The sequence below is a fragment of the Triticum dicoccoides genome, chromosome 1B (genome assembly GCF_002162155.2).
Source record: "Triticum dicoccoides isolate Atlit2015 ecotype Zavitan chromosome 1B, WEW_v2.0, whole genome shotgun sequence".
NCBI classification, from domain to species: Eukaryota; Viridiplantae; Streptophyta; class Magnoliopsida; order Poales; family Poaceae; genus Triticum; species Triticum dicoccoides.
In genome coordinates this window covers 378,321,369-378,345,393 of record NC_041381.1, presented here as the reverse complement: position 1 = coordinate 378,345,393, position 24,025 = coordinate 378,321,369, and the positions used below count along the sequence as shown (strand labels likewise).

Sequence of the window (24,025 nt, the reverse complement as noted above, 5' to 3'; positions counted from 1 at the left end):
TGGCAAGTTCTATACAAAACTAAAAAAATCCACTCAAAATTAATTATTTTTATGATACATGGTCGTGTAATTGTGATGTGATCAGACATCGAGTTAAAATATGATGGAAAAGGGATACAAAATACAGTTTGTATGACCGAAAACATCCTGAATATATTGTCATTTGTTATTTATGCTTATATGGTAGTGAGATAGATTGGTTAGTAATGTTACACATAATTCACTCTCTTAAACATGTTTCTGTTGCAATGGTTAGTTGTCATTGCACATGTATTTGAGCCCATCATCAGTTTCTATTGTTGTCTAAATTAATTTTCAGGAAACTATTTGAACTCTTCTGCAGGCCAATTTATTCTCTATTGTTTTTATTTAGAAGTTTCTCCATGATGGTACTTTCAACCTGGAAACTTGAAAAAGAATCAAGGCTTTTGTTCTATGGGCAGCCCTCCGTCGAATGAAGCTCCAACCCGAGCAAGGACATGGTAGCAGGTGGTGTATCTGTTTAATGTGTGTTAGAAGAGGCGAGCGCTTGGTTGATGTTGTATGCACATTCTGTAAAATAGATTTTTCAATAAAGCTTTGACAATTTGTTTGTTGTCATCTCTTTTTCAAATAGTATATCATCTTCTGGTTGTTTAATATGTATTGTAGAGTCGATGACTATCCAAACTATTCTTTGTAAACCAACAAGATTGTGAATCGCTAACCACATCTTCTAAGACAATCATGAAATACTTTGTTGGGTCTATATTTGTATGTACTGAAGTTTAGGGAGTCATGTACGCTACCTAATAACTTGCCCATGCTATGTATGTCAGGCATAATGATGCTCTTACTGGCCCTAAGTGATTGGTAAAGCCTGATTTTATCAAGAAATACCAACCTTTTCATAACACACCAGGTTTTAAATGGGAACCTGCACCATTTGGCGCAATGGTTAAATGGTTACATTTTATGCCCTACATGCTTTCTCAGACTTAAATTTACTAACAAATGCAACATTTCCAAAGCTCTCATGATTTTAAATGAGAGTGCACCTTTTTGTGCTTAACTTTATACAATCAATTAAACCTCTATACAAAAAGCCAAGTTCTTACCAAATGTATTTTCTCAAACACAAAGTTACTAAAAGTGCAAATATTTTTGACGAGCACATGGTTTTAAATGGGGCTCTGCGTGTGCAAGGTTCACGTGCCTCACGCTGTTTTCACTTTCCAAGTTACAGTCCTTTGATATACTCCATCTGTAAACTAATATATACTCCAAGCTATAGTCTTTTGATATACTCCATCTGCAAACTAATATATACTCCAAGCTACCGTCTTTAATGATCTAAACGGTCTTATATTAATTTACACAGGGAGTACTTGAAAGGAGAATCTTTATACATTGTTTGATTCCATTATCTATACAACATAAATTAGGAATTAGATATGTACACAGTGTAGTGGAAACATTGTGCTTGCTGCAATTTTATTTTAGCGTTGCAATGTTTTTCTTAGTTTGTTCTGTACCAAGAAATATTTTTGTTCTACAGTCATTGTTTCCTAAATCATATCAACATATTACCTGATATGGCCTTTGAAGTTTCTGTTTTATAACGAGCTTTGCACTGGTGAACTTGAGTATGGTAATGTTTATTCTTTTCTGTTGCAGTTATTCCATAGATGTTTAGAGCTTCACAACCTTAGCAGAGATGAAATGATCAATCAACTGAGATGAATCACATGATCTTTTTCTCTTGACGTTGATTGGTATTGAACCCATACATCAACTTATCAATGGAAATCTTATCAGTGTTGAGAAGGTGGCACAAAAACTCAAACGTAGGGCGATCAGCTTAGAACCATCAGGAAGGACTTTTAGGATGGTACCGCGGTCAAATGCATCCTAGGATAGGTCATTTAAGAATTATATATGGTGTGTTTCACTCCTTTTTGTTTACCATAAGCACAGAGGTTAGCATCCATTTATTATGATCCTTTTGTTTAGAGTAGGTGCAGAATTGAGACTTACCCAGGTTGTGAGAGCTGATGATGATTCTATTAGAAGTCTTTGCTGCCTGCAACGTTTATGTCTCTGTAAATAGCATAATGAAGGCTATATGGTTTTTAATGTGGCAAAGATCTAATTCCTGCCGAGTGTAGTTTCCAAAGCACAGAGTTGCTGAAAAATGGAAATATTTTTAACGAGCCATGATTTTTAATGGGACTTTGTGCTAGAAAATTATAATGTTTATATACATTTCATTGTAGATAACACCATTTTTTTGTTGCTAAAGGGGATTAGATTTGTTACCATTTGTGCTTGCTCACAACTAAAAAAAGTAAAACATATTTTGTTTCAAATGGGACTCTATGCTACCAAATTAAAATGTGTATATACATCTCATTGTAGACAACAAGCCACCATTCTTCCTGACTAGATGAGATTAAATTTGTTGCCATATGTCCTTGCCCATGATTAAACCAACTAAACCATGAATTTCTTTATTTCCCACATGGAATAAACATGTTTTCAATATAGCATGATTTAATAAATGGGCTTTCTACTACCAATATCGAATATGTCCTTGCAAAATGAAATTATTTTCATCGACAACATGGCTTTAGCAGGTCTCTGCGCCATTTGGCGCAACGGGTCAACTAGTAAAAACCTATATCTACCATCCATATTGCACTCGTATCACCATCTCTTTGCTGAACTAGTGCACCTATACAATTTACCGTTGTATTGGGTGTGTTGGGGACACAAGAGATTCTTTGTTATTTGGTTGCAAGGTTGTTTGAGAGAGGACATCTTCATCCTATGCCTCTCGCAGATTGATAAACCTTAGGTCATCCACTTGAGGGAAATTTGCTACTGTCTTAGAAAACTCTATGCTTGGAGGCCCAACACAAGTCTACAAGAAGAAGGTTGTGTAGTAGACATCAGTGTACACCATGGAGTCCTTATTAAACAGCATTTTATAAGTGAAATTATGGGGTTCACCTCTAAGGATCTTATGACGTTTCATAGCATCAAAGTCTAGGTACTGCATGGGTAAAATAGGATCACAGGGCAAAGGTGAAACACCCAGCTCTCTTGCTAAGCGTGTGGCATAAATTCTACCATAAAAATATCCACTACCAGCATTGTGTTGCAACCTGCATGCAACAATCGCTCCAAGATTATAACTTTTGTCACCGGTGAGAGCGGTGCGTATGAGGCTCAAGTCTGGAGCACAAAGTGTACTACAATCTTGTTTGCCTACAATACATTTTCCATAAAATAATGCGAAATACTGGATTACGGGAAAATGAATGCTCTTTATTCTACCTCGCATCACTCCCCTAGTCTCATCATAGCAAATACTAGTCAAGAATATCTAAAACTTAGACCTTGGCGGTTCATCGAGCGAACCCAGAATGGGATTTTGAAGTGGTGAGCGTATCTCTCTAAAGATATGGTAAATGGATTTTCATACAATTTAAATGACTCCCTAGACTCACAGGAATGGAATTTAAACCCTTTAACAAATGATTCAGTGAGAGTGTAGTGTTGGTTGCACTTATCTGAAATGTAGGGACCGAGATCGGCATTGTGAACATATTGCTCAAATTCCTCCTTAATGCCCACACTCACCATATAATCATTACATGGCCATAAGCATGTTTTGGTGGCGGCATCTGGTATAGAACTTTCACTCGGTTCAACATAAGACCGACAAGCAGAGCTTCTACTAGAAGATGCCTCCAAGGATCTCCTCCTCAAAGAACTCCTTCCAAAGAAGTTCATAATATTCGCGTACAATTTTTTGAAAATTTTTGGGTCACAAAAAATTTGTTAACAAAACTTCACAAGATTGGTAGAAACTACTCATAGGGATGTCTAGAGGCCATAGCAAGCATTCAAACTACTTAGAACTCTAAGAATTCAACATGCAAGCTCATCTACAGCAACACCAAAGTGACTAATTATTTAAAATATAAACCACTACAACAAAAAACTAATTGGACACACGGAAGAGTCACATACCAAGCAACAATCCCCCTAAACAGTTTTGGAAACGGAGCTTCGAGCAAAGAATCAAAATCCACGGGGTTGAGAGCAAGAACACGAAAGCGAGAGCAATTATGATTTTTTTCTGGAGGTAGGTGATGATGTGGGATGAAGAGATAAGTGAGGGGGGCCACGTGGGGACCACAACCCACCAGGGCGCGCCTGGGGGTCCTGGCGCGCCCAGGTGGGTTGTGCCCACCTGGTGCACCTCCCTGTGATATTATTTGCACCAGAAATTCTTAAATATTTAGAAAAGAAATCGTATTAAAATTTCAGAGCATTCCGAGAACTTTTATTTTTGGGTCATTTTTTATTGCATGGAAAACTCAAAAAACAGACAAGGCATTTTATTTTATTTTATTTTATTTAACTAATGAAACACAGAAAACAAAAGGTAGGGACAGAAGGTAGTGCTCACTAAATTCATCAACTTCATACCTCTCAAAAATGATCCATTAATAAGGTTGATCAAGTCTTATTAACAACCACTTTCAATTAGCATGAAACCGAAGAACTTTCATACATCACTAAGTAGCAAGTTCATCTCCATAATCATAATTCATATTGGCATCTTGGCCACAAGCATAGCAAGCATCAATTTCATCAAAAAGGGATATTTCAAACGAATCCAAGGGATCATAGCATTCATCCTTTGGTAAGCACGAAGGGAAATTAAACAATGTATGAGTTGAAGAGTTACTCTCATTAGAAGGTGTGCATGGGTAGCTAATCCGCTCTTCCTCCTTCTGTTCTTCACTGTCCTCACCACCTTTTTCATCTAATGAGCTCACAGTTTCAGCAATTTCTTCTTCCATAGATTCCTGCAAAATTTAAGTCTCTTCTTAGATATGAGAGATTTTCTCAATAAAATCATCAATATCAGCATTGTATTTATAATTCTCGTAGCAATATTTAAGAATAGCATAATTTTCAGATCTATAAAAGACATCATCATAATCTTCATACTCTTCAAACAAACGTTTAATTTCACAAGCACCCTTAAAAGCAATAAATTCTTCTATTCATTCCACATCATAGTAATCATATATACCTTTAGCATAAGAACCCAAGGTTTCATTATCATTAAATTCAAATGAAAAGGGAAGGTGTGGAGCCTTCATCCTAGAGCAACAAATATAATCATATCTCAAGCATAAACCCCAAGCATACCATTGCAAACAATCAATTTGATCCAATAAGAGTTTCCCTTTTTGAGTCAAGCGATAATACCTAAAGTATACACCTTGCTCCAATGTGTCTCCCATTATCAAGTTGAACGGGGTTTTCTAAGGATTATCAAAGTAGTGTTTCATATTTTTCACATAACGAGCATCAAGGGTTTTAGGAGGTTCCCCATCTCCATGAGTAGCAAGTACAACTAATTTTTTTGGTATTTTGTGTTTCGTATCCATAACCTAAAGATAGAGAACAACTTAGAACAAAAAATAAAATCTATTTAGTGGTAAATCAAACAAGCACACACGAGAATATTCACCCCACGCTATTGCTCCCCAGCAACGACGCTAGAAAAAGGTCTTGATAACCCAAGTATAGGGGATCAATTGTACCTTTTTCAATAAATGAGAGTGTCGAACCCAACGAGGAGCTAAAGGTAGGATTTATATTCCCTTCAAGTTCTATCGAATACCGATACAACTCTACGCAAACTTAACATTCGCTTTACCTAGAACAAGTATGAAACTGTTTTGTAGGTGTGATTCTAGAACTACTTTGCAAGAATAAAACTAGGAGTACTTTGCGAGATAATAATAGTTAGTTGTTTAGTAGAAAGATATTTATAACTCAAGAGAAATATTTGCCCATAGGCAAACAATAACTAGACCAGTAATCATTATTGCAATTTTATATGGGGGAGAGGCATGAGCTAACATACTTTCCGTACTTGGATCATATGCACTTATGATTGGAATTCTAGAAAGCATCCGCAACTACCAAAGATCATTAAGATAAAACCCAACCATAGCATTAAGTACCAAGTCCTCTTTACTTCCATACGCAACAACCCCCTTACTCGGGTATGAGCTTCTGTCACTCTTGCCACCCACCATAACTGAATCATGAACATATTGCAACACCCTACAACAGGAATGCCACATGCTTGTGCGACACGGAGGGCACCATAGGACAACACCAAAATAAAACATACAACTCAAACCAATCACGATCATCGGTCAACCCATAGGACAAAATGAATCTGCTCAAACATCATAGGATGTCCATACATCATTGGATAATAACATATAGCATTAAGCACCATGTCTAAGTGGAGATTACAATAGGGAGAAGAGGTGTTACACCGCTACATAGTGGGGGGAGACTTGGTGATGACGGCGCCGAAGTTGTTGGTGTAGATCGTCATCATGATGATTGCCCCGGCGGCACTCCGGCGCCACTAGTAGATAAGGGGAGAGAGCCCCCCTCCTTCTTCTTCCTTGGCCTCCCCCCTAGATGGGAGAAGAGTTCCCCCTCTGGTCCATGGCCACCATGGTGGCAGAGGGGCAGGATCCCCTCCGAGATTGGATCTCTCTCTCCCTCTCTATGTTCTCTTCTGTTTCACGTTCCTGTTTTCTGGTCAAAATCGTTTCTTAAATTCCCAGAGATCCGTAACTCCTATCTGTCTGAAATTTTAACACAAATTTCTTTTCGGATATTATCTTTCTTGCGGCGAAATAAGGGGGTCAACTAACTTACCGGGTGCTCACTAGGTACTACGGCGCGCCCTATCCCCCTGGGTGTGCCCTGATGCCTAGTGGGTCCCTCGAGCACCGTTTTGCGTAGATTGTTCTTCCAAAAGCTCACATATATTCCAAAATAAATATCTGCAATTTTTTATCGCGATTGGACTTCGTTTGATATGGATATTCTGCAAACAAAAAACATGCAACAAATAGGAACTAGCACTAGGCACTAGATCAATATGTTAGTCCCAAAATAATATAAATGTTGTCAAAAGTATATGAAAGTTGTATAATATTGGCATGAAACAATCAAAAATTATAGATATGATGGAGACGTATCACTGTTTCTGAAGCTCCACCGTCAGTAGCACCAACCCCTTCACCGTTCAAGTTGACAGTTGACACATCTGCATGAGCAAATGAAGCCGGTCCCTCTGCAAGGCAATCAGTTTCTGCTCGCCATCCTGACTCCATTTTCTACGGCCTGGATATCTTTCGCCAAAGAAGAACTCAAGTACCCCAATCCTCAAGAGGAACTACCCATATTCTCTACTAGTGCTGGTGCTAAAGGTCCTATTTTCAACAGAAATGTGCATCCATAATTCTTTCAGAACAACCCATCTAATGGACCTCGCACTTTTGAATCTCCTCGTTTCTGGACTAAGTAACATGTGATTTATTACTCCCGTGTGCTCTATGAAAGCAGAATGACATTCCCTCATGAGTACCCTACCCAAATATTCCTGTTATGCGCAACATTGGGTGTTTCACTTAGTTGCTTCTAGACTTGATGATTTCTGTCTGATAAGGGTATTTGCATTCAAACATCCGCGGAACCGAGATATTATTCTTCAATTCTATGCCATACTTTACATCACTAGCGATGAATAAGATAGCTCCAAGTGGATTTTCGAATGGATGACTGTGGTGGGAAAACACGGCCACCTATGGGACCATTGGACCCTTGTGGTTCGGCAGGGGGAAGAGCACATTACACAAAGAGCAGAGGGTGCAGCGCAACACAACAACGATCACACAGGCAATTTTACCCAAGTTCGGGCCGCCGTAAGGCGTAAAACCCTAATCCTGCTTTGGTGGATTGATGAGAGGACCGTGGTGGACAGACAGTGCTCTAGCCTAGTAGGGTTGCCTCAGGGTGAGAGCATCTACGCGCCTATAAGTGCACAAGTGTATGAATCGTTCTAAGGTTGCCACGACCCTCCTTTTATAGATCGAGGGGTCACCACAATGGCAAAAAAGTCATTGCATACTGATTAGATAGTGAACAATGCTATCATACTATCGGTGCAACGAACCTTGGGTCTGTTTCCCATACTGTGCACATGCCTAAAAGAGAAAGATTGCAATGACCAAGACAAAGCCAAGCATAAGAGATCAGCTCTTTGAGAAATCAGAGTGCAGATCAAGAGGACCAAGTCGAGCCAAAGGAAGCAAGATGCCATTAATAGAAAACCTCCCTTGCCGGGCAGGCGAGCCTATCGAGGTGGCCCCAAGAGTAAGCATCAAGACCGTCCTGGCAGGCCTACCAGGCACAACAAAGGCAAACCACCCTGTCAAGGCTCCACCGCTCCACCTCACGGCGATGCAAGTAATCGACCGGTGCGATGTCAAGCCCCCAAGTGACTAAGTGGTCGTTTCTTGCCACATGGCAGCCACTTCCTATGGAAAAAACCTCCAAATGACACTCGTCCAACGACGTGTATGCAGACAGGAGAGAAGGTGGCCGATCAGACCGACAAGGCTTGCCGGGCAGGCCATGATGTGACACTAAGCGGCGCATTTAATGCACTCTACCCTGTCTGTGGAGTTAGTTATGGTAGCACTGTTCGCTATCTAATCAGTGCATAATGACTTATTTGCCACTGTGATGACCCCTTGATCTATAAAAGGAGGCCCATGGGAACCATAGAAGGGATTCGGACCCATGTACACTCATATGCGCATAGCTTCTCTCCCCCCGAGGCAACCCTGCCAGGCAAGAGAAACGCGTTTTCCACCACAATCCACCATCAATCCACCAAGCATGAGTAGGGTTTTACGCCTCGCGGCGGCTCGAACCTGGGTAAAATTGCCCGTGTGATCTCTGTCGTGATGCGCGACGTTCTCCGCTCTTTGTGCAACGTGCTCATTCCCCCTGCCAAACCAAAAGGGGCTCATGGGCCCATAGGTGGTCGTGGTTTCCCATGACAACTTTGGCGCACCAGGTAGGGGGAAGCTCTTGCGCGAACCCGAGAAGCGCACGTAGCTTGTCATCTTCATTGTCACTTTCTTCATCAACGACTCCATCGACCATGGTGCCCAAGAAGAAGCCCGGTGCCACAGCTCACCCTTCCACCTCAAAGGCCCCGTCACGCGTGGCCGGTGATGTCGGACGATGAGGGGGATATGGTTGGCACAGGCGGCGTCGTCACCACTTCCCCTGTGGCCGAAGCGGGAGCAGGAGGCACCAGGGAAGGACAACGTCAACAGCACGCCAGCGGTGATGCTCCTCGAGGTACGAGTGGAGAGTTTTTTCCGTCTACACTCATCCACCCAGTCGAAGGGCACAACCGCAGTGGTGGCGCTCGTTCTGGGGCGAGTCGCAAATCTCCGGTCACTCTCGCTGCGGGCGTGACAGTAGGGCATGCACCACCCTCGGAGCAAGCTGACCCAGCCGCTGTGCCCAACAAAGCCGCTGGTCCTCATGCACCTCCACCTCGTCACCACGCCATCCAAGCGGCTGATTTGCAACGACGAGAACATGGCACGGTCACTACTGGCACCATCAGGAGTCGGGCGATGTTGCGATATACATCATCATCGCCCATGCCAAGCACCGCCTCGGAGGCCATGGCGCGGGCCCAACTGTTGTTGAGATTTCCGCTGGCAGCCGATCAGATGGATGAGTGGCGAGCCACCATCCAAAGCCTGATTGTTTTCACCGAGGCAGGAGGATCACAGCAAGATGGCCCGCCACAGCCTCCCTAGGCGATGACAACAGTCTACGCTGCTGGCCGTACCGAAGGGCAACCCCCATGGTGTAGTCACGACCGCGGCAGCCAGCGCGGGAGCCACGCAACCAAGAACCCGACGACGTCTTGATGGCCTCGTCCGACTCTTGAGCGCGTCAAGGCCAATGGCGGGCCCAGAGGACAGGCAGAGGGAAGGCGCGTGCATCACCATCGAGCAACACTGTGACACCCTCCGCCAGTCCGATGGGTGTGATGGCCCCAACGTCGACGAGCTTGCGCTCGACGGAGGCAGGTACTTGCCTTTCAAGGCTGGGTGCCCCGCCACCCGAGAGCTACGGCAAGTCCATTGGCCATCTGCGCGCACGTTCAAGCCAGAGATACCAGAGAAGTACAATGGGAGGCTAAACCTAGCAGAGTTCTTGAGCATCTACATCATCGCTGTTCAAGCTGCCAGGGGAAGAGATGAGAATGTGTTTGCCAATTACTTCCCTTTGGCACTCAAGCAAAATGTGAGGTCTTGGCACCTGCCGGAGAACTCCATTTCAACCCGGGCTGAGCTATGTCACGAGTTCATCGGTGCCTTCACGGGTGGCCATCAAGAACTGGGGCGGCCCAACAACTTGCAACTCCTCCGAAAAAAAGAAGGAGAGACTCTATGGAAGTACATGCAGAGGTTCAGCCGAGTCCACAAAAATATTCTGGACATCCACCCGGCAGTTATGATAGCTGCGCTCCAGTCCAACATGCGCAATCGATAGATACGTGCCAAGATGAACGTTCGATTGCCCAAGACTTTGAAGGAGCTTTATACTCTAGTGGATAAGTGTGCTCAGATGGAGGAGGGGAGGCGGTTCCCCGGAGAAGAGGATGGCATCAAAGTCGACTCAGAGGACGATGACGAGGCCACCTGTCAAAAGAAGAAGAACAAGAAGCACAATAAAAGGTGCAAGGATAAGGTAGTGATGACCGTCGAGGGATCGGGCACACCTAATACCAACAAGAAGGCCAAGATTGAGGTGCCCAGCAAGGAAGTTGCTGCGTGCACTGATTGCCGTGAGGCCACGGCTGCCGAGAAGGCCGGGAAAGGTGATGTACTGTACTGCAATCCATCACACCAAGGGCCACGATCTCCAGGAGTGTCATCAGGTTGAGCGCTTGTCAAGAAGCAGTGGGCTGAATATGAGAAGTGTGATAAGGAAAGAGGTCAGAATGGCACTGGAAGGAAGGGTCGGGTTGGCGAAGTAGGTCGCCCCGGAAAGGCTCCTCGAAACCAAGGGAAACCCGCCAGGGGCTGTGAGAAGGAGGATTGCAATAATGAGAGTGATGAGGAGATGAAGAGGAAACTAGCGAGCAGGAATTCCAGAAAGCCACTGACGCCCTGCGCATTGACGGATGTGCATCTCTGCACTCCTCTCACTGCCAAGTCAAAACAGTGGGCATGTGAAGTCAATGTCATGGAGCCAATGGCAGATTCTTGGAGACCACTCAAGTGGTCCCGCACACCCATCATCTTCCACGAAGAGGACCACCCTGATCGCACCATTGCGGTAGTGTGCCTGCCGTTGTTGGTCCCACCAATAATCCGCAACCTCAAAGTCAAAAAGATGTTGGTTGACGGCAGGTCCGAGTTGAATGTGATTTCTCCGAAGGTCATCAGCAAATTTCAGATAGCAGAAGAAGAGCTTGAAGTTACTGGCACGTTTCAAGGAGTCAACCCCAGCAGGAGTCATCCTAAAGGGAAGATTACGTTGCCAGTAACATTCGGGGAGAGTTGAATTACCTGACTAAGAAGGTTGTGTTTGATGTGGTCGACCTCCCCCTGTCGTACAATGGATCCTTGGTCACCCAGCCCTGGCCAAATTCATGGTGGCATCCACTATGCCTACATCACCTTGAAGATGTCGTGGCCGGTTGGCGTCATTTCCATTCCATCAGACGAGAAGAATGCAATCATTTTGCATGGACAAGAGGTACCAGGACCTAGTTGCGGTAGAGGCCGTGGAAGCCATTGTTCCCACCAAGGAAAACAAGAAAAAGAAGAAAGCTAACAAGGGCTCCAGTGAGGAATCCGGGAAGCACGCCTCTTTGGAGTGCGCTGCGCCTGTTGATGACTTGCTGGAGAGTTCCAATAGCAATAGATCCAAAGCTGTTGCGCTTGCTGTGAAGAAGGTCCTGGCAGGGCTGGTTGGCGTTGATGCTACCTTTACTATAAGTTCCACCCTTGACGACAAATAGGAAAGCGTGCTCATTGCCTTCCTGCAGGTGAATGTCGATGTGTTTGCATGGCAACCATCTGACATCCCCGGTGTTCCCAGGGTCGTAATCGAGCACCACCTTGTTGTCTGCCCACATGCCCGACCCGTCAAGCAGAAGGTCCGAAAGCAAGCTTTGGAGCGGCATTAGTTCAATGCCGAGTAAATTAAGAAACTTGAGGCAGCTGGTCTGGTCAGAGGAGTACTACGTCCAGCATGGTTAGCAAATCTAGTGGTAGTGCGCGAGGCTAATGGGAAATGGAGGCTGTGCATAGATTTCACTGATCTGAACAAGGCTTGCCCGAAGGACCCATTTCCCTTGCCACACATCAATCAGATTGTGGATTCCACCTCCGGGTGCGACTTTTTTTCTTTTCTGGATGCCTACTCTAGGTACCATCAGATATTTATGTCCAAGGAAGATGAAGAGAAGACAGGGTTCGTCACTCCATGTGGCACTTACTGCTTCGTACGTATGCCCTTGGTTTGAAGAGCGCCGGATCCACCTTTGCAAGGGTAGTCCAGATTGCTTTTGAGTCACAGCTGCACAAAAACGTTGAAGCATACATGGATGATACTGTGGTCAAGACCAAGGACAGATCGACCATTATTCAGGATTTGGAAGAGACCTTTGCCAATCTGTGCAAGATCAACTGGAAGCTGAACCGACAGAAGTGTGTGTTTGGCATTCCCTCTGACAAGCTACTTGGCTTCTTTGTGTCCATCATGGGGTAGAGGCCAACCCCGACAAGATCAAGGCTATCGAGCAGATTCAAGCACCCAAGACAGTCAAGGCAGTGAGGCGTTTGACTGGATGCGTTGTCGCGCTCAGCAGGTTCATTTCCACGTCTGCCGAGCGTGCCTTGCCGTTCTTCAAAATCTTGAAGAAGGCAGTACCCATGGAGTGGACTCGAGAGGCAGACGCTGCACTTCAATATTTGAAGGCCTACTTGTCCTCTATGCCCACTTTGGTCGCTCCCAAACCACAAGAGTCGGTGCTGCTATACTTGGTGGCAACTAATCAAGTGGTTAGCGCAGCACTAGTGGCGCAGCGGGAAGTGGAAGAAGCGGAATCCACGGCCAGTGTCCCCTCTGGAAAGGGAAGTGAGCACACCCCGGCAAGGTCAGATGCAGATCAAGACAAAGAAGAGCAAGGCGGTGGAGACAACCCCAAGGTTGCGGCAAGGAAGAAAGTGGTGCAGCGCCCAGTGTACTTCGTCAGCTCCCTGTTGCAGTGGGGCTAGATCGAGGTACTCTGGCATGCAAAAGTTGATTTTTCGCCTCATCATGGCCTCAAGGAAACTGCACCATTACTTCCAAGACCATGAGATCACAGTGGTCACCCGCTTCCCTCTGCAACAGATACTTAGAAACCCTGAAGCCACCGGTAGAATAGTGGAATGGGCCTTGGAGTTTTCTAGCTTCGGTTTAAAGTTTGAGAGCACATCAACTATCCAGAGCAGAGCATTGGCGGAGTTTATTGCAGAGTGGACGCCAACTCCTGATGAAGAAGTGCTGGAGAGAGTTATTCTCGGCAAGGAAGTGCACCAAGAACGGATTATATATTTCAATGGTGCCTTCTCCCTACAAGGTGCAGGGGCTGGCGTACTTCTCATTGCTCCCACTGGGGAGCACCTTAAGTATGGCATCCAGATGCATTTTCCCCGGGAGAAGGCTACCAACAATATTGCAGAGTATGAAGGGCTCCTTGCCGGGCTCAGGATTGCCACAAAACTGGGGATCAAGAAGCTGATCATCCGCAGAGACTCATAGCTCGTGGTGAGACAAGTGAACAAGGATTACCAAAGTCCATTGATGGAGGCATATGTTGAGGAAGTGAGAAAGTTGGAGGAGCACTTTGACGGATTGCAAACAGAGCACATACCCTGTGCAAAAAACAACATTGTTGATCATCTCTCAAAGTGCGCTACGCAAAAACTCCCTATGGAACCAGGGACTTTTGTTCTCCATCTGACTCAGCCCTCCATATCATCAGCAACAATTGCCAGAAAAAGGTGGAAACTGGACTCTGGTAGGCCTCTCTCGGTAGAACCTCTCGATGATCCCGGCAAAGAGCTTGGCGGGAACAACTCCCCTTCGGTTGCTGCCTCTTCCTGCCAGACCACCGGTTCCTATGGTCGAAGAGTGCACTCCCGCCAAGGAGGAGGTGCTGCTAGTCCTCGTTGCCGAGCCCCAGGCTCCAACTTGGGCACGGCACATAGTCCATTTCCTCCAAACTAGAGAACTTCCCAAAGAGCAAGAACAAGCTGAAAGAGTAGCTCAGAGGGCCAGTATGTATCAGTTCATGGATAACACGCTGTATATAAGAAGGCCCAATGGTGTGAAATTGAAGTGCATTTGCCGGGAAGAAGGAAAGGAACTACTGGCAGAAATACATAAGGGTATGTGCGGCTCACACATCGGATCGAGTGCTACGGTTGGAAAGACCTTCTGGCAAGGATTTTACTGGCCCACAGCCCTCCAAGATGTAGTTGAGCTGGTTACCAAATGTGAAGCCTGCCAGTTCCATTCCAAGAATATCCACCTGCCTGCCCAAGCTCTTCAGACAATCCCTTTGTCATGGCCGTTTTTGGTCTGGCGGCTCGACATCTTGGGCCCTTTCCCCCGTGTTGCCGGGAGCTTTGAATTCTTGTTCATTGCAATAGACAAGTTTACAAAGTGGCCAGAAGTAGAGCCCGTGAGAAAGGTGACTGCCCAGTCAGCTATCAAGTTCTTGAAAGGATTGGTGTGCCGCTTCGGAGTCCCTGCTCGGATCATCACCGACAACGGCACCCAATTCATGAGACGCGCCTTCATGCAATATGTTTATACCCTCGGAAGCAAGAGCTCATTTGCCTCGGTGGCTCACCCAAAGAGCAACGGGCAAGCTAAGAGGGCGAACACTGAAGTGTTGCGGGGACTAAACACGAGAACATTTTATAAGTTGCAAAAGTGTGGCAGGCGGGTAGACTCCCTCAAAATGACACCAAATCGAGCTACCGGGTAGACTCCCTTCTCCCTAGTCTATGGGGTAGAAGTAGTTATTCCCATGGAACTCATTTATGGTCCACCTCGAGTGCTTGCCTATGATGAAGTGGCGCAAGAACAGCACCGGCGTGACGACGCTGTGCTACTTGAGGAGAACCGTCTCTGGGCTACTACGTATGTTGCATGCTACCAGCAAGCCTTGCGTCTCTATCACAGCTGCAGGGTTCATGCCCAGTGTTTTGAGGAAGGCGACCTTGTCCTTAGGCGTGTTCAGTTCGCCAAGGGTACAAAAAAGTTGACGTCGAAGTGGGAAGGCCCTTACCGGGTAGTACATACGAGTCACCAGACCTGGCGTAGTCCGTCTGAAGACCGGAGATGGCATTAAATTGTAAAACTCATGGAACATTGAGAATCTCCACAAATTCTACCCATAAGGCGTGGTCGTCGGGCCCTGCCCGGCAGCCACACTTTTGTACATGCCTTGCCTCAGTTGCATGTAACCCCTTGTACAAAGCCAAGCATAGACCTTGAGTAACAGAGAAATAAATAAAGCGCTGCCCCCCCCCAAAAAAATTGCATGCATGCATAAGCATATCATGAGCTTTGCACGTTCATGTAGATAAGATCACATGAGGTATCATTTTCATCCGCATCAAATTGCAGGCTCCTGCCGCGGACTTGGTCCCGAAGAGGAGAAGAGAAGACGAGCCTATGTTGCAATCCCCGGCAAGCCAAAACAGATAAGTTCTTCTCTTATCCATACGTGTTCTGTAAGTAGGTACTTGTGCAAAAGAAAGCCTTGCCGCCTTTGCAACTTAGGTGCTTGTATCCTTTGACTCAAACGCTGCTTCCGTCAGGACGGTTGTAGTGGCCTTTGGTGAAAAGGGTTGGCAGGGGGCTGGTCTCTCTTTATGGTTTGTGCCCGGCAGGCCGCTCCACGACAACAAACTGAGGGCACTGGCAGGATAGCCTGTCGGGGAAACTTGTTTACTCGAATGTATAGAGGCATTTCACCTCTTCATGGACATATTACATGCACAAGTACCCGGTAAGGGTTTATCTTTTTCATTAATATGTCGATCAACAAGTACAAGATCTTACAGAGCACAAACATGGATAAAAGAGGTTACATAATTTGAACTAAAGTTTGGCAAATGCCTACAATTTTAGACTGAAAAAAGATAAGTGCCCCGTGATGCCCTTTCTTGTCCCTCTCCTCCCAGGCACTGTGGCAGGAGGCAAAGAGGGCAAAGGGGGCGCCTTGGCAGAAGCCCTGTCTGATCCTGTCGGGCTCCAGGAGAGGTAGCCTAGCAGAAGTGGTAGAGCGCGGAAGAAGGTGATGGTGAAGAGATCAGCGGGGACGACCCGTCGACCGCTACCACCAAGGCTAGCAGGACGCGGCAGGGTGAACAGTGCTGCAACCCGTGAGGAAGCCTGTCGGGGTCTAGCTAGAGGGCTGATGGAGGAGCCAGGAGGGGCACCACATCCATCTCCCTAGAAAATCACCTTGCCAGGAAAGGGGTGCAGGTGCAGATGATGGGGCCACCGCCAGACGGTGACGGTGCGGCTGGTGTTCAGCCGGAGTCGGAGTCGTCAGCCTCCCGGTCGGCACTGTCGTCATTGCTGTCACTATCCTCCTCGTTGTTGTTGCTCGAGGAGGAGCTTTCATTGCCGGTCGAGCTTTCTATGCAGCGCCCTAAGCGAGCACCCGAGCTCCCAAAAACCTTGACGGAAAGGAAATTAGCCTCCATTAACTTAAAATGGAGGGCGTGCCCTTCTGACAAGCTATGGGTGTGGGTAAAGGTCTTCCAGCAACAACAGAAGTACATGATGTGGGGGTGGGAAAATCCATATCCACCCGTATGCTGCCATTCCCGTAGCCCCTCATGTGTAGTTTCAACGCGCGTGGCTGTTTGAGCTCCATCGCCCTTGCAAATGGAGTGCGGAGATAGAGGCGGCCGTGCGGGGGCTTATACAGCCTGATGACAAACTCTAGAGGCTGGTGTTCGACGTGGCCTTCCATTGGGGGAGGAGCAGCCGGTGGGGGCGCAACTGGAGCACTGCCCGTCCTCCTCGGCCCCGAGTACCACGGCGACCACGACCTCATCCCCTCCCACCTCCTCTCGCAGCGGGCTTCGCTCCCGCATCTTCGAAGGAGGGAGGGAGACGCTGTCGTGCAGAAGTTCTCGTCGCCACTGGAGCAGGGCCGAATCCTCCAACCCTCACAATGATAGGCAAAGACTACTGCAGGAATGAGCGGAAAAGGAAGTGTGGAAAAATGCCTCACCCCATGTCCCCTTTTATAGGCTGGCGAGGTAGGGGCTGGATTTTTTCACAGAGACGGACATCCCGTTTGACCACTCTGGCTCCCCCTCGCCATTAACGGCTCAAAGAATCAGGGCCGACCCACTGCACCAATCCTCGACGCTTGGCTTTGTGCCATGGCGCTCATTCCTACGCCCTCCACATCCGCCACCAACCTTGCGCAATGCATGCGATACACGTGGCGGAAGCGCTTGGAGCGGGGAGGATAGTGGGGTGGCATTTACCGCCCTGTGAACGTGGGACGTTGGTGCTCTGCAGATTGTAGCCCATTATCTCCTTCACTACAATTGTGTGATGCGACGCACGAAGAACTGAAAACTGACCCGGGCACATGTTAATGAAGAAGGAAACAAGTCCTCAAAAGAAAAGCAGTTGCTACCCTCTTGCCTATGCACTAGTTAGGGCCTACCCTGACGACGCCCGGCAACGCGTTTGGGCCAGGCCCGGGGGCTCCTGTCGGTGCAACGAACCCTAGGTGTGTTGCCCAGACTGTGCACATGCCTAAAAGAGCAATATTGCAATGACCAAGACAAAGCCAAGCACAAGAGATCAGCTCTTTGAGAAATCAGAGTGCAGATCAAGAGGACCAAGTCAAGCCAAAGGAAGCAAGATATCATTAAGAGAAAACCTCCCTTGCCGGGCATGCGAGCCTGATGAGGTTGAGGTGGCCCCAAGAGTAAGATGAAGATAGTCCCGGTAGGCCTGCCGGGCACAACGACGACAAACCACCCCACCAAGGCTGCACCGCTCCACCTCATGGTGATGCAAGTCATCGATCGGTGCGGTGTCAAGCCCCCAAGTGACTAAGTGGTTGTTTCTTGCCACATGGTAGCCACTTCCTACAAAAAACACCTCCAAATGACACCCATCCAGCAACGTGTCATGCAGACAGGAGAAAAGGTGGCCGATCAGCTTAGCAAGGCTTGTCGGGCAGGCCATGACGTGGCACTAAGCGGTGCATTTAATGCGCTCTGCCTTGTCTGCAGAGTTAGCTATGATAGCACTGTTTTCTATCTAATCAGTGCATAATAACTGATTTGCCACTATGGTGACCCCTTGATCTATAAAAGGAGGCCCATGGCAACCATATAAGGGATTCAGACCCCTGTACACTCATACGCACATAGATGCTCTCCCCCCGAGGCAACCCTGCCGAGCAAGAGCACTGCGTTTTCCACCATAGTCCACCATCAATCCACCAAAGCAGGAGTAGGGTTTTACGTCTCGCGGCAGCCCGAACCTGGGTAAAACTGCTTGTGTGATCTCTGTGGTGCTGCGCGGCGTTCTCGGCTCTTTGTGCAACATGCTCATTCCCCTGCCAAACCAAAAGGGGCACATGGCCCCATAGGTGGTCATGGTTTTGCACTACACATACCTAACTCTATAGGCAGGACAGAGTGCATTAAATGCGCCGCTTAATGTTACATCATAGCGTAGCCCGGCGTGCCTTGTCAGGTTGTTCGACCACCTTCTCGCCTGCCTGTGTGACACGTCTCTGGATGTGTGTCATTTGGAGGTGATTTCCTTCAGAAGTGGCTGCCACGTGCCAAATAATTGCCACTTAGTCACTTGGGGGCTCGACACCACACCGATCGATGACTTCCGTAGCTATAGGTGGAGTGGTGGGGCCTTGGCGGGTAGTCCGCCCTCAACTTCCCCGGCAAGCCTACCGTGAGTCTTGAGGCTAGTCTCCGGGGCAACCTCGACCTCGCCAGGCTCGCCTGCCCAACAAGGGAGGTTTTCCCTTAGTGGTATCTTGTCCCTTTGGCTTGACTTGGTCTTCTTGATCTGCCCTTTGATTTCTCGAAGAGCTATCTCTTCTGCTTGGTCTTGGTCTTGGATGTTGTAACCTTGCTCCTGAGCATGTGTATAGTCTAGGCAACACACCTGGGGTTTGTTGCACCGACAGTAGCCCCCGGGCCTGGCATGAACACTTTGCGGAGCGTTGTCGGGGTAGGCCCTGTCAACTACACATGCGAGGTGGCTGCGGTAGTTCGTCCTTTGAGATCTTCTTGGATTCTTCACCAATCTGAGCTTGGATCAGTTTCCGGTTCTCCCATGCGTCGCATAACACCAATTGTAGTGGGGCCATCTCTCTAATGGCCCGTGAATGACTTTAACGCACAGGGGAGTAACTGCCAATTCACTCTTCCCACCACATTGTTATCTCTTGCCACGTATGCTGCATGCATTGAGTGGAGTAGGTAACAGAGGTGCATGGTGTGGCAGAGCGTCAAGGCGAGGGCCCAGCCTTCTCGGATTGGTGGAGAAGGACGGCAGTTACCCATTGAGGGATCATCCCCCAGCCTCATTTTTCCTATAAAAGGGAACATGGGTGGGGGCACAGGCTAACTCCAACCCCCCTGTCTTCTGGTGTTGTATCTTCGGCATGACGAGGGAAATGGAAAGGGGGCTCGACCATGCCTTCGTCAAGATAGGGTCCCCTTTCTGTCCTCACACAAAGCGTCCGGTCTGGAGTGGCGGTCCGGTGCTTAGCGCGAGTGGGAAAGGTGTTAGGAGAGTGTGTGGGCGGTGCGGCGGCAGCGTCGAAGGTAGCGAATTTGGAGTGTTCATCGCTGGGCCGTCCGCGGTCTTGATCTTAGTGAGGGTCCACGTGGGCGACACCACGCCGGAGTCCACAACAGACACAAAGCATTGCGATCATCTGTGGCCTATCCTCTCTTCGTCTGTGATGGTTGCTACATCTTGAGCTAGCGTTGGTTTTCCCCGAAGAGGAGAGGGTGATGCAGCAAGTGTAGCGTAAGTATTTCCCTCAGTTTTGAGAACCAAGGTATCAATCCAATAGGAGGCTCCTCAAAAGTCCCACGCACCTACACAAACAAACTGAGAACTCGCAACCAACGCAATAAAGGGGTTGTCAATCCCTTCACGGCCACTTGCGAAAGTGAGATCTGATAGAGATAGTATGGTAAGATAAATATTTTTTTGATATTTTATAATATAGATGCAAAAAGTAAAGATGCAAATAAAGTAGATTGAAAGAAAATATGATAAGAGATAGACCCGGGGGCCAGAGGTTTCACTAGAGGCTTCTCTCGAGATAGCATAAGTATTACAGTGGATGAACAAATTACTGTCGAGCAATTGATAGAAAAGCGCGTAGTTATGAGATTATCTAGGCATGATCATGTATATAGACATCACGTCCATAACAAGTACACCGACTCCTGCCTACATCTACTACTATTACTCCACACATCGACCGACTCCTGCCTGCATCTAGAGTATTAAGTTCATAAGAACAGGGTAACGCATTAAGCAAGATGACATGATGTAGAGGGATAAACTCATGCAATATGATATAAACCATATCTTGTTATCCTCGATGGAAACAATACAATACGTGTCTTGCAACCCTTTCTGTCACTGGGTAAGAACATCACAATATTGAACCCAAAGCTAAACACTTCTCCCATGGCAAGAAAGATCAATCTAGTAGGCCAAACCAAACTGATAATTCGAAGAGACTTGCAAAGATAACTCAATCATACATAAAAGAATTCAGGGAAGATTCAATTATTATCCATACATAAATCTGATCATAAACCCACAATTCATTGGATCTCGACAAACACACTGCAAAAAGAGATTACATCGAATAGATCTCCACAAGAGAGGGGGAGAACATTGTATTGAGATCCAAAAAGAGAGAAGAAGCCATCTAGCTACTAACTATGGACCCGTAGGTCTATGGTAAACTACTCACAACTCATAGGAGGGGCAAGGATGTTGATGTAGAAGCCCTCCATGGTCGATTCCCCCTCCGACAGAGTGCCGACGAAGGCTCCAAGATGGGATCTCGTGGATACAGAAGGTTACGGCGGTGGAAATTGTGTTTCGTGGTGCTCCTGGATGTTTTCGGGGTACGTAGGTATATATAGGAGGAAGAAGTACGTCGGTGGTCGCCTGAGGGGCCCACGAGACAGGGGGCGCGCCCTACAGGGGGGCACGGCCCCCTATCTCGTGGGGTCCTCGGGAGCTTATTGAATTGCACTCCAAGCTCTCGGATCTTGTTCATTCCAAAAATCACGCTCCCGAAGGTTTCATTCCATTTGGACTCCGTTTGATATTCCTTTTCTTCGAAATACTGAAATAGGCAAAAAACAGCAATATGGGCTGGGCCTCCGGTTAGTAGGTTAGTCCCAAAAATGATATAAATGTATAAAATAAAGCCCATAAACATCCAAAAGGGGTAATATAATAGCATGGAACAATCAAAAATTATAGATATGTTGGAGATGTATCAATGGTGAAGGGAGGCCGTGGAAGCGGTTCGCCATTAGTTACAGCAAATCCCTTCTTTGGGTGTACTGCTTGTCTTGCATATGGGCGGATTCCTTGTGCCTGTGTATGCTTATTCATGATACGACATCCTTCTAGCTTCGGGTCGATGGAGACGACCATGCTCTCTGTGGAGTCTCCCTAAGTGCTCGGTGCCTGGCCAGGCCGCCGCGGCGGGGGCTCGAGCAACGGCAGGCGTGCCTCTTTGAGCGACAGCGACGAGAATGGTGGCGGCAACCCATGACGCGTCAAGAGCAAGGATGACCGCTCTGACGTGGCATGATTGCTGGCAGCACCATCATCACTGGCTGGGCCTCGGCAGCGCCACCATCTAAACATGTCCTTCGGTTTCTTCCTACGGCCTTGGAATGACACTCTCCTGATCTTGGGGAGGCGCCAAATCCTAGCTGGGCCTTCCCTCCGTCTTATTCGTCTCCCCCCGCAGCTTCGAGGAGGAGAGGAACAGAGCAAAGGCATCACGGGGCACTTATCTTTTTGTAGTCTAAAATATGTAGGCATTAGCCAAACTTTAGTCTAAATTATGTAATCTTCTTTACCCATGTTTGTGTTCTATAAGATTTGTACTTGCTTATTAGCATATAAATGAAAAAGACAAGCTTTGTCGGGTACTTGTGCATGTATCATATCCATGCAGAGGTGAAATGCCTCTATACATTTAAGTAAACAAGTTATCCCCGACAAGCTATCCTGCCGGTACCCTCAGTTTGATGCCGCTAGGCTAAGCCTAGCAGGCATAAAACCACAAAGAGGGACTGTCGGTGTCAAAACCGGCAGATCTCGGGTAGGGGGTCCCGAGCTGTGTGTCTAAGGCTAATGGTAACAGGAGGCGGGGGACACAATGTTTACCCAGGTCCGAGCCCTCTCTATGGAGGTAGTACCCTACTTCCTGCTTGATTGATCTGGATGAATATGAGTATTACAAGAGTTGATCTACCACGAGATCGTTGTGGCTAAACCCTAGAAGTCTAGCCTATGAGATTATGATTGTCGTCCTACGGACTAAACCCTCCGGTTTATATAGACACCGGAGAGGGCTAGGGTTACACAAGGTTGGTTACAGAGAAACGAATCTACATATCTGAATCGCCAAGCTTGCCTTCCACGCAAAGGAGAGTCCCATCTGAACACGGGACAAAGTCTTCTATCTTGTATCTTCATAGTCCAACAGTCTGGCTAGCGTATATAGTCCGGCTGTCCGAGGACCCCCTAATCCAGGACTCACTCAGTAGCCCCTGAACCAGGCTTCAATGAAAATGAGTCCGACACGCAGATTGTCTTCGGCATTGCAAGGCAGGTTCCTTCTCCGAATACTCCAGCATAGTCTTCTGAACACAGGAAACGTGTCTGGCTCTGCAAAAGAAGTACCACACACAACCGTAGATAGTATAATATTTTACGATTCTAATCCGCTGACAACTTTTTATAGCGTGACATCATGCCACCGTCCGGTCATTATTCAAACCGTTTTTAGCCTGCCGCCCCATATTTCTAGGTGCAGTTTCACTAGCACGTCTTGTCAAAGCAGAGATCGTGTCCCCTTATCATGGGATTCTCATCAATACGGGCATGGGTAACCCAACCGTGTCATCTTCACGATGCTTGGGGAATAGGCGGATTTTAAGGCGAGGGGGAGGCGCACGACTTTTGTTGTCTTTATAAGGGGACAAGTATTCATCCTTGTTCACCCACGCCTTCTCCTTCCTCTGCCCATCCATTCTAGAGCTCCAGCACCCAAGCTCTCACCTTCTCCGCCCAAAAAAGCACTCCAGTCATGTTCGGATCCGGAGCTGGAGGCAAGTGGATGGCCTCCTCCATCAAGAAGGAGGACATCAAGAAGCTCTGGGAGGCCGGGTACTTGGCCAAGGACATCGCTCATTGCTTTCCAGCCCAGGGACATGTCGTCCCCACCTCGGAGCCCTAGGAAAGGGTGGTGTTTCTCACCCACTTCGTCCGTGGGCTGGGGTTCCCCCTCCACCCTTTCGTCTGCGGACTGATGTTCTACTACGGGCTAGACTTCCATGACTTGGCCCCCAACTCCATCCTCAACATCTCGGCATTCATTGTCGTGTGCGAGGCCTTTCTCCGCATCCCACCTCACTTCAGCCTATGGCTGAAGACCTTCAATGTAAAGCCCAAGGTGGTGAGCGGCCAACAAGCGGAGTGCGGAGGCGCCATGGTGGGCAAGATGTCAAATGTCACCTAGCCCGAAGGCTCCTTTGTGGAGACTGTAAAGGGGTGGCAATCGGGGTGGTTCTACATCACCGAGCCGCGTGGCACCAACTCGGCGGCGACCCCCAAATTCCTATCCGGAGTCCCCATGCAGCTCACCTCCTGGCAAGAGAAGGGCCTGGCCTGGGGCTCAGTGGAAGAGCTGACTGGGCTCCAAACGTGTGTCCAAAACATGATAAGCAAGAAAATCAAGCTT

The 24,025-nt window shown here is 47.4% G+C and overlaps 1 long non-coding RNA gene across 5 annotated transcripts in view; it reads left to right on the top strand.

The window, feature by feature from the left end:
• LOC119336538 overlaps positions 1 to 748 on the top strand; it is a 4,003-nt gene extending 3,255 nt beyond the window's left edge. For 3 of the 5 annotated variants that reach the window (XR_005162607.1, XR_005162606.1, XR_005162613.1), the window contains one exon: positions 374 to 748. This is a non-coding gene — a long non-coding RNA (uncharacterized LOC119336538). Of the gene's footprint in view, positions 1 to 343 lie in introns of all 5 variants that reach the window. The other 2 variants (XR_005162610.1, XR_005162608.1) reach the window with 1 other exon arrangement.
• The last annotated feature ends 23,277 nt before the right edge of the window (positions 749 to 24,025 follow it).